Below are 10,000 nucleotides of genomic sequence, written 5' to 3'. Positions count from 1 at the left end.
TAATGAATTCATACAAGTTAAAAATTTTCATATAAATACTAAATAATTTTCATATAGATACTAAGTTAATGAATTCATACAAGTTAAAAATTTTCATATAAATACTAAATAATTTTCATATAGATACTAAGTTAATGAATTCATACAAGTTAAAAATTTTCATATAAATACTAAATAATTTTCATATAGATACTAAGTTAATGAATTCATACAAGTTAAAAATTTTCATATAAATACTAAATAATTTTCATATAGATACTAAGTTTATGAATTCATACAAGTTAAAAATTTTCATATAAATACTAAATAATTTTCATATAGATACTAAGTTTATGAATTCATACAAGTAAATAATTTTCATATAAATACTAAATAATTTTCATATAGATACTAAGTTAATGAATTCATACAAGTTAAAAATTTTCATATAAATACTAAATAATTTTCATATAGATACTAAGTTAATGAATTCATACAAGTTAAAAATTTTCATATAAATACTAAATAATTTTCATATAGATACTAAGTTAATGAATTCATACAAGTTAAAAATTTTCATATAAATACTAAATAATTTTCATATAGATACTAAGTTAATGAATTCATACAAGTTAAAAATTTTCATATAAATACTAAATAATTTTCATATAGATACTAAGTTTATGAATTCATACAAGTAAATAATTTTCATATAAATACTAAATAATTTTCATATAGATACTAAGTTTATGAATTCATACAAGTAAATAATTTTCATATAAGTACTAAGTGTATGAATTCATACAACTAAATAATTTTCATATAAGTACAAAAAATTTAAAAAAAAAAATAAATGTTAAGCTATTTTTGATGTTGTAATATTTCTTATAAGCATAATGCTCATAGAAAATGATATAAATTACTTGTATATATATGAATTTAAAACTTTTATATGGTTAAAAAGATTTTCTCCATACGATTTCCGGTTGGTGAGGTGTACGTGGCAGAAAACATATATGTTGTATGAAACTTCAACATTAGTACTTGTATGAAAATTTTAATACTTGTATGAAATTGCATACTTAGTACTTATATGAAAATTATTTTCATATATTTATAAAAGTATTTAAGTGTAATATATAAATGAGAGCAAAAAAATTTATTCCTGGTTTGCTACAGTTGGTTTAAATAGAAATAATTTTGTTAATAATGAAATGTTATTAATTGAGATTATTCTTCTATACCTAACATAATGTAGTCGTTTTTTTTTTTAATTTAACTTTTTTTGGGGTTTGTTCTTCTATTCACATAAAATATATGTGGGTAAAGAATAAAATTCAATAAAGTTAAATATTTATATTATTACGCTCGAATACTTTCATATCATATATGAAATAAAATGAAAAATAATTGAATTGAAATTATTAATTTCAAATCAAAAGAAAAACGTATATACTCTTAAAAAAAGATATATACACTATATGCATTGAAATAAAGTAAAATGTATAAAAAATGATATTATTTGAAAGTTTAACAAATACAAGAAGAAACATCGTCCTTACATTAATAATTATATTATATATGTATAGAGAACGAAAATTCTTTCTCACGATAAGATACACAGTCTCAAAGTCCGAATAAGACCGCAATAAATAATACAATAATATGAAATTTAAATGACATGAAGTAAATTATTTAATCCGACCATAGTAGAAGAAATTTCATAATTATTTATTGTCGCGATTTCGTTCTCCTTTGCATTGTGTATATGTCGTGTACTTAATTTTCAAATATTGAAAATATCATTATAAAAATTTATATAGTATAAAAAATATTATATAAATGAATAAAAAATATTATTCTGGTTGATCCTGCCAGTAGTTATATGCTTGTCTCAAAGATTAAGCCATGCATGTCTAAGTACAAACAAATTAAAAGTGAAACCGCAAAAGGCTCATTATATCAGTTATGGTTCCATAGATCGTTAACAGTTACTTGGATAACTGTGGTAATTCTAGAGCTAATACATGCAAAATAAACACGGACCTTTTGGAACGTGTGCTTTTATTAGGCTAAAACCAAGCGATCGTAAGATCGTTATATTGGTTGAACTCTAGATAACTTGCAGATCGTATGGTCTCGTACCGACGACAGATCTTTCAAATGTCTGCCCTATCAACTTTTGATGGTAGTATCTAGGACTACCATGGTTGCAACGGGTAACGGGGAATCAGGGTTCGATTCCGGAGAGGGAGCCTGAGAAACGGCTACCACATCTAAGGAAGGCAGCAGGCGCGTAAATTACCCACTCCCAGTTCGGGGAGGTAGTGACGAAAAATAACAATACAGGACTCATATCCGAGGCCCTGTAATTGGAATGAGTACACTTTAAATCCTTTAACAAGGACCTATTGGAGGGCAAGTCTGGTGCCAGCAGCCGCGGTAATTCCAGCTCCAATAGCGTATATTAAAGTTGTTGCGGTTAAAACGTTCGTAGTTGAATTTGTGCTTCATACGGGTAGTACAGCTATAATTGTGGTATGTACATTACCTTATGTATGCAAGCGTATTACCGGTGGAGTTCTTATATGTAATTAATACAATGTATTTTTTATATATTCCTCCTATTTAAACCTGCTTCAGTGCTCTTCATCGAGTGTTGTTGTGGGCCGGTACAATTACTTTGAACAAATTAGAGTGCTTAAAGCAGGCTCCAAATGCCTGAATATTTTGTGCATGGAATAATGAAATAAGACCTCTGTTCTACTTTCATTGGTTTTTAGATCAAGAGGTAATGATTAATAGAAGCAGTTTGGGGGCATTAGTATTACGACGCGAGAGGTGAAATTCTTGGACCGTCGTAAGACTAACTTAAGCGAAAGCATTTGCCAAAGATGTTTTCATTAATCAAGAACGAAAGTTAGAGGTTCGAAGGCGATCAGATACCGCCCTAGTTCTAACCATAAACGATGCCAGCTAGCAATTGGGTGTAGCTACTACTATGGCTCTCTCAGTCGCTTCCCGGGAAACCAAAGCTTTTGGGCTCCGGGGGAAGTATGGTTGCAAAGCTGAAACTTAAAGGAATTGACGGAAGGGCACCACCAGGAGTGGAGCCTGCGGCTTAATTTGACTCAACACGGGAAAACTTACCAGGTCCGAACATAAGCGTGTAAGACAGATTGATAGCTCTTTCTCGAATCTATGGGTGGTGGTGCATGGCCGTTCTTAGTTCGTGGAGTGATTTGTCTGGTTAATTCCGATAACGAACGAGACTCAAATATATTAAATAGATGCTTTCAGGATTATGGTGTTGAAGCTTATATAGCCTTCATTCATGAGTTCATCTTGAATGTGCAAGTGTTTGAATGTGTTTATATAAGTGGAGCCGTACCTGTTGGTTTGTCCCATTATAAGGACACTAGCTTCTTAAATGGACAAATTGCGTCTAGCAGTAACGAGATTGAGCAATAACAGGTCTGTGATGCCCTTAGATGTCCTGGGCTGCACGCGCGCTACAATGAAAGTATCAACGTGTATTTCCTAGACCGAGAGGTCCGGGTAAACCGCTGAACCACTTTCATGCTTGGGATTGTGAACTGAAACTGTTCACATGAACTTGGAATTCCCAGTAAGTGTGAGTCATTAACTCGCATTGATTACGTCCCTGCCCTTTGTACACACCGCCCGTCGCTACTACCGATTGAATTATTTAGTGAGGTCTCCGGACGTGATCACTGTGACGCCTTGTGTTTCACGGTTGTTTCGCAAAAGTTGACCGAACTTGATTATTTAGAGGAAGTAAAAGTCGTAACAAGGTTTCCGTAGGTGAACCTGCGGAAGGATCATTATTGTGTTCCTATCCGTAAATATTATAAAAAAAAACAAACAAACAAACAAACAAACAAAAAAAGAATAAAAAAGAAAAATTATTTTCTTTTTTTTCTTTTCATTCATTTATTTGAATGTTTTTCTTTTTTTTCTTTTTTTTTTTACTCCTTGTATTGTAGTATAATGAAAATTATATCGCATACATTGTATTTGAACGCAACAAACCTTTAAACATATATAGTTGTACTTATTATTTATAAAAATAATATAAATGATAAGTTAATTTGTTCTCATTAACGTGTAATTCCTTAAAAATATATAGAAATTAAATAAAATGTAATAAAAAAGGAATTACTGTTTTTGTTGGACTAAGACATGCGCAACTTGTAAATGTTTGGGTTGAAAATTACAATTTATTGAAAGATGTTTTAAAATAATTTATATATTATATACGAAAACGAAATGTTATTCTTTCAATAAATTAAAAACTCTTGACGTTAAATTAAAATAAACAAAAAATTATCACTCTAAGCGGTGGATCACTCGGCTCATGGGTCGATGAAGAACGCAGCTAACTGTGCGTCATCGTGTGAACTGCAGGACACATGAACATCGACATTTTGAACGCATATTGCAGTCCATGCTGTTATGTACTTTAATTAATTTTAAAGTGCTGCTTGGACTACATATGGTTGAGGGTTGTAAGACTATGCTAAATTAGTTGCTTATTCTTTTAGTCAATTAAAAGAATTTAAGCACATGGTATATTACTGGATTGTATTTTTCAATCCATAATATTAATAGCATAAAAAGAAATATAGAAAATATATTCTTGAACACCTCATATTTGAACGAAATTTTATAATAAATAAGAATCTTAGTATTCCCAAAAACAATAAAATTTCAATATTATTATTTCAAATAATATATACATTTAGAGGAACGTCTAGCATAAAATATTATTTTATTCTAGGATTGCCTTAAATGTAAAAAACCAAGAAAATAATATTGTTGTTATAATGAAGTAAGTAGTACGGGATGAAAAGATTGAATATTTATTATTAAGAAAATTATATTGGTGTTAAGAAATAATTATGTATGTTTCTTTAAAATAGCAAAAAGCTAAAATATAAAATAAATATAAATATTTTTATACAACCTCAACTCATATGGGACTACCCCCTGAATTTAAGCATATTAATGAGGGGAGGAAAAGAAACTAACAAGGATTTTCTTAGTAGCGGCGAGCGAAAAGAAAATAGTTCAGCACTAAGTCACTTTGTCTATATGGCAAATGTGAGATGCAGTGTATGGAATATCTTAATATCTAGTATGAGAAATTAACGATTTAAGTCCTTCTTAAATGAGGCCATTTACCCATAGAGGGTGCCAGGCCCGTATAACGTTAATGATTACTAGAAAGATATTTCCAAAGAGTCGTGTTGCTTGATAGTGCAGCACTAAGTGGGTGGTAAACTCCATCTAAAACTAAATATAACCATGAGACCGATAGTAAACAAGTACCGTGAGGGAAAGTTGAAAAGAACTCTGAATAGAGAGTTAAATAGTACGTGAAACTGCTTAGAGGTTAAGCCCGATGAACCTGAATATCCATTATGAAAAATTCATCATTATAACTGTGATATTTATAATATTATAGTAATAGTGTGCATTTTTTTCATATAAGGACATTGTAATCTATTAACATAATAAAATATTTATCAAAAGATCATTGGTGTTAAGTTTATTCAAATTAATTTGCTTTTAGCTTATTAACATAGAATAAATACTGATGATTTGATAAAGTGTTGATAGATTTTACATATATAATGCTTAAATTCTTTTGAATTTTACAATAATATTATTATCATTGATTTTAATATTAATTGTATGCATTTATATGATTAACAATGCGAAAGATTCAGGATACCTTCGGGACCCGTCTTGAAACACGGACCAAGGAGTCTAACATATGTGCAAGTCATTGGGTTATATTAAACCTAATGGCGAAATTAACTTAACTTTTATATAATGGGATTAATTTTTAGTGAAATATTTTACTATTAATTCAATCCCGGGGCGTTCCATATAGTTATGTATAATGATAATTTATTATTATTTATACCTCTAACTGGAGCGTACCTTGAGCATATATGCTGTGACCCGAAAGATGGTGAACTATACTTGATCAGGTTGAAGTCAGGGGAAACCCTGATGGAAGACCGAAACAGTTCTGACGTGCAAATCGATTGTCAGAATTGAGTATAGGGGCGAAAGACCAATCGAACCATCTAGTAGCTGGTTCCCTCCGAAGTTTCCCTCAGGATAGCTGGTGCATTTAAATATTATGTAAAATAATCTTATCTGGTAAAGCGAATGATTAGAGGCCTTAGGGTCGAAACGACCTTAACCTATTCTCAAACTTTAAATGGGTAAGAACCTCACCTTTCTTGATATGAAGGTTGAGGTTATGATATAATGTGCCCAGTGGGCCACTTTTGGTAAGCAGAACTGGCGCTGTGGGATGAACCAAACGTAATGTTACGGTGCCCAAATTAACAACTCATGCAGATACCATGAAAGGCGTTGGTTGCTTAAAACAGCAGGACGGTGGACATGGAAGTCGTAATCCGCTAAGGAGTGTGTAACAACTCACCTGCCGAAGCAACTAGCCCTTAAAATGGATGGCGCTTAAGTTGTATACCTATACATTACCGCTAAAGTACATGATTTATAATACAATTTCGGTTGGATTATAAATTTTGAAACTTTAGTGAGTAGGAGGGTACAATGGTGTGCTTAGAAGTGTTTGGCGTAAGCCTGCATGGAGCCGCCATTGGTACAGATCTTGGTGGTAGTAGCAAATAATCGAATGAGACCTTGGAGGACTGAAGTGGAGAAGGGTTTCGTGTGAACAGTGGTTGATCACGAGTTAGTCGGTCCTAAGTTCAAGGCGAAAGCCGAAAATTTTCAAGTTTTAATGAATTGTTGAGAATATATAATTATTATGTTTTCTTCATAGTAATTAAACACTTGAATAATTTTGAACGAAAGGGAATACGGTTCCAATTCCGTAACCTGTTGAGTATCCGTTTGTTATTAAAAATGGGCCTTGTGCTCATCCTGGCAACAGGAACGACCATAAAGAAGCCGTCGAGAGGTATCGGAAGAGTTTTCTTTTCTGTTTTATAGTCGTACTACCATGGAAGTCTTTCGAAGAGAGATATGGTAGATGGACTAGAAGAGCATGACATTTACTGTTGTGTCGATATTTTCTCCTCGGACCTTGAAAATTTATGGTGGGGTTACGCAAACTTCTCAACAGGCCGTACCAATATCCGCAGCTGGTCTCCAAGGTGAAGAGTCTCTAGTCGATAGAATAATGTAGGTAAGGGAAGTCGGCAAATTAGATCCGTAACTTCGGGATAAGGATTGGCTCTGAAGATTGAGATAGTCGGGCTTGATTGGGAAGCAATACCATGGTTTATGTACTCGTTCTGGGTAAATAGAGAATTTCGGTTCTTGTTCCCCGGATAGTAGTTACGTAGCCAATTGTGGAACTTTCTTGCTAAAATTTTATAAGAATTATATCGCAAGATATATATTCTTATTTAATTATAACGATTATCAATTAACAATCAATTCAGAACTGGCACGGACTTGGGGAATCCGACTGTCTAATTAAAACAAAGCATTGTGATGGCCCTAACGGGTGTTGACACAATGTGATTTCTGCCCAGTGCTCTGAATGTCAAAGTGAAGAAATTCAAGTAAGCGCGGGTAAACGGCGGGAGTAACTATGACTCTCTTAAGGTAGCCAAATGCCTCGTCATCTAATTAGTGACGCGCATGAATGGATTAACGAGATTCCTACTGTCCCTATCTACCCAGTTGTTTGTAGAACCTCGAAGTGAACGGACGTGTTTGCGCATCATTGCGAGTTTTTAAAAGCGATTTTTAAGTATTTTTCAGTGTTTCTGAAAGTGATAAAAAATTTTTCGGTTTTTCCGGTCTGTCGGTAGCCTGTTGTGAAAATAGACACAGTGAGCAGGTACGTGAGGGATTATACACATCGTGTGTATTCCCAAAAGTGTGAAAGGATAGCGGCTTAGGCCATTAACGGAGTGTGTATTAGTAAACAAAGTGTGGGATTTCCCAGCAGTGCGCGTAGTTAGCGGCATCTGCCATAACAAACCATTGTGTACAGTGCAGGTAGTGGAAGTGCGTTTGTCTGTATTGTGCGTGAGTGTTGTGTAGGAGAAATGCCTCCACCACGGAGGAGAGGGGCAAAAGCCCCAGCGGAGAGCGAAGACTCTGGGCCTTCAATGGTCCAGGTGGAGTCATCGACCGATGAGGACGGAGTGGGGCAACCCTCGCGGCCCCCACCCAAGAGGAAGGCGCGACTAGGTTCGCCACCACAGGCGAACTCAGGAGAGAGCGGTACAGATGGGGTACTCCAGAAGCTGGGTACGGTTGCAACCAAAGCAGCCGTAGACCAGAAGACGGCGGCGAAGGACGGAGCCAGTGGAAGCAGGCAAGGTTGCCCAAACAGCAAGGTAGGGGGCAACAAGGGGGGTAAAGGGGGTGTTATTGGGGTTGAGGGCCATGTTACGGCGATGAAAGCCGTAACAGCCCAGTTGAACGAGGTTGTGTTCGGGGCGAAAAGCCTCGAAGTCACAACGATGAAGGAACTCGTAGGGATCGCCTCTAAATATGAGGAGATCCTTATGAGTGTCCTGACGGAAAATGCTCATCTTCGTGGGCAAATTGAGGGTTTGAAGGGTGGTATTGGGACATCTTCTGTCCCTCGGAGCACAGCAGGGGCGGCTGCTGCTGCTCCCTCGGCGCCTGCCCCTCCAGCACCCGTGCTGGAGGCAATTGCGCCGACGGTGAGGAAACCAGTGGAAACCTGGTCGGTTGTGGTGAGGAGCAAGGCTCCTGTGACTTCCTCAAAGGAAGTCATAAACAAAGTCGTTAAGGAGGTGGGTCCTTCACTGGGCGTTCGTGTCCATGATGTGAAGTCAATCAAGGGGGGTGGCGTAGTGATACGCACTCCCTCTGTTGCTGAGAGGGAGAAAGTGGCGAGCAACGCCAAATTCGGTGAGGTAGGGTTGGACGTTAGCGTCAATAAAAAGTTGGGCCCCAGGGTTGTTGTACAGGGTGTACATACGGAGATATCCCATGAAGAATTCATGGAGGAGCTGTTTCGGCTGAACCTTCGGGAGTTCAGCCCAGAGTCCAAAAAGACGGACGTGAGGATGGTCAGTCGTCCCTGGAAGGTGGCGACTGATGGCAGGACAAATGTTGTCCTAGAGGGTACGGACAAACTAATGTCCACCCTCCTAGATGCGGGTAGGTGCTACGTGAGGTGGTTCTCCTTCCGTGTCCGTGCGGATAGTCCCGTGACCGGCTGCTTCCGGTGCATGGGTTTTGATCACCGAGTGGCAGAATGTAGGGCCAAGGCCGACGTCTGTCGGAGGTGTGGTCAGGAGGGCCACAAGGCAGCCAGTTGCGTCAATGCCCCCCATTGTCGCAACTGTGCATTTAAAGGAAGGCCAGCTGGACATCTCATGATGTCGGCTGCCTGTCCGATTTACTGTGGGGTTGTCGGACGTGCTCTCGCCAGACATTAATGGGTGAGATTTTTCAATTAAATTGCCAGAATTCTTATGCAGTTATGTGCGAGTTAGGGAGTTGCATGATAGAGGCTGGGTGCAGCATCGCCTTACTCCAGGAGCCATACGCCACCAATTTTGGAATGGTAAGTGGTCTTCCTGGGGGTTTCAGGGTCTACACGGACCTTAGGTGTAATGCTGCAATAGTTGTGACTGACCCAAGCTATGACTGCATAGTTTTGGATTCGTCACAAGAGGGTGTATGTGTTTCTGTAGAGGGGGTGTTCGGTAGACTGATTGTTGCTAGCATGTATTGTAAGTTTAGGGAACCTATAGAGCCTTATCTGCGATACATGGATAACCTACTACTCCTTGCGAGTGGTAGCCCATTTATCCTAGGGATGGATGCGAATGCCACGTCCTCGATGTGGTTTAGCAAGTTTTCTCGATGGGCGCACAGATATCGGAGCCACATTCGGGGTCGGGCATTAAGCGAATGGATGGCCGCTAACAGCCTCCATATCCTAAATGAGCCAAGCGTGTGGTACACATTTCATGGTCCTAGAGGGGGGAGCGAC

The 10,000-nt window shown here is 36.9% G+C and overlaps 2 non-coding genes and 1 pseudogene across 2 annotated transcripts; all 3 read left to right on the top strand.

Annotated features, from left to right (window-relative positions):
* The first annotated feature begins 1,837 nt into the window (after window positions 1-1,837).
* On the top strand, window positions 1,838-3,827 carry LOC128923287 (small subunit ribosomal RNA). Its single transcript, XR_008472254.1, has one exon. It is a non-coding gene; the product is annotated as a small subunit ribosomal RNA (ribosomal RNA).
* A 503-nt stretch (window positions 3,828-4,330) lies between these two features.
* Window positions 4,331-4,509, top strand: LOC128923425 (5.8S ribosomal RNA). The gene has a single exon (XR_008472328.1). It is a non-coding gene; the product is annotated as a 5.8S ribosomal RNA (ribosomal RNA).
* Window positions 4,510-4,962: 453 nt separating this feature from the next.
* LOC128923370 (large subunit ribosomal RNA) overlaps window positions 4,963-10,000 on the top strand; it is a 9,323-nt pseudogene continuing 4,285 nt past the window's right edge.

Source organism: Zeugodacus cucurbitae, chromosome X (genome assembly GCF_028554725.1).
Source record: "Zeugodacus cucurbitae isolate PBARC_wt_2022May chromosome X, idZeuCucr1.2, whole genome shotgun sequence".
In the NCBI taxonomy this organism is placed as follows: domain Eukaryota; kingdom Metazoa; phylum Arthropoda; class Insecta; order Diptera; family Tephritidae; genus Zeugodacus; species Zeugodacus cucurbitae.
The sequence above is the reverse complement of the archived record's forward strand: the minus strand, read 5'-3'. Positions and strand labels throughout refer to the sequence as shown.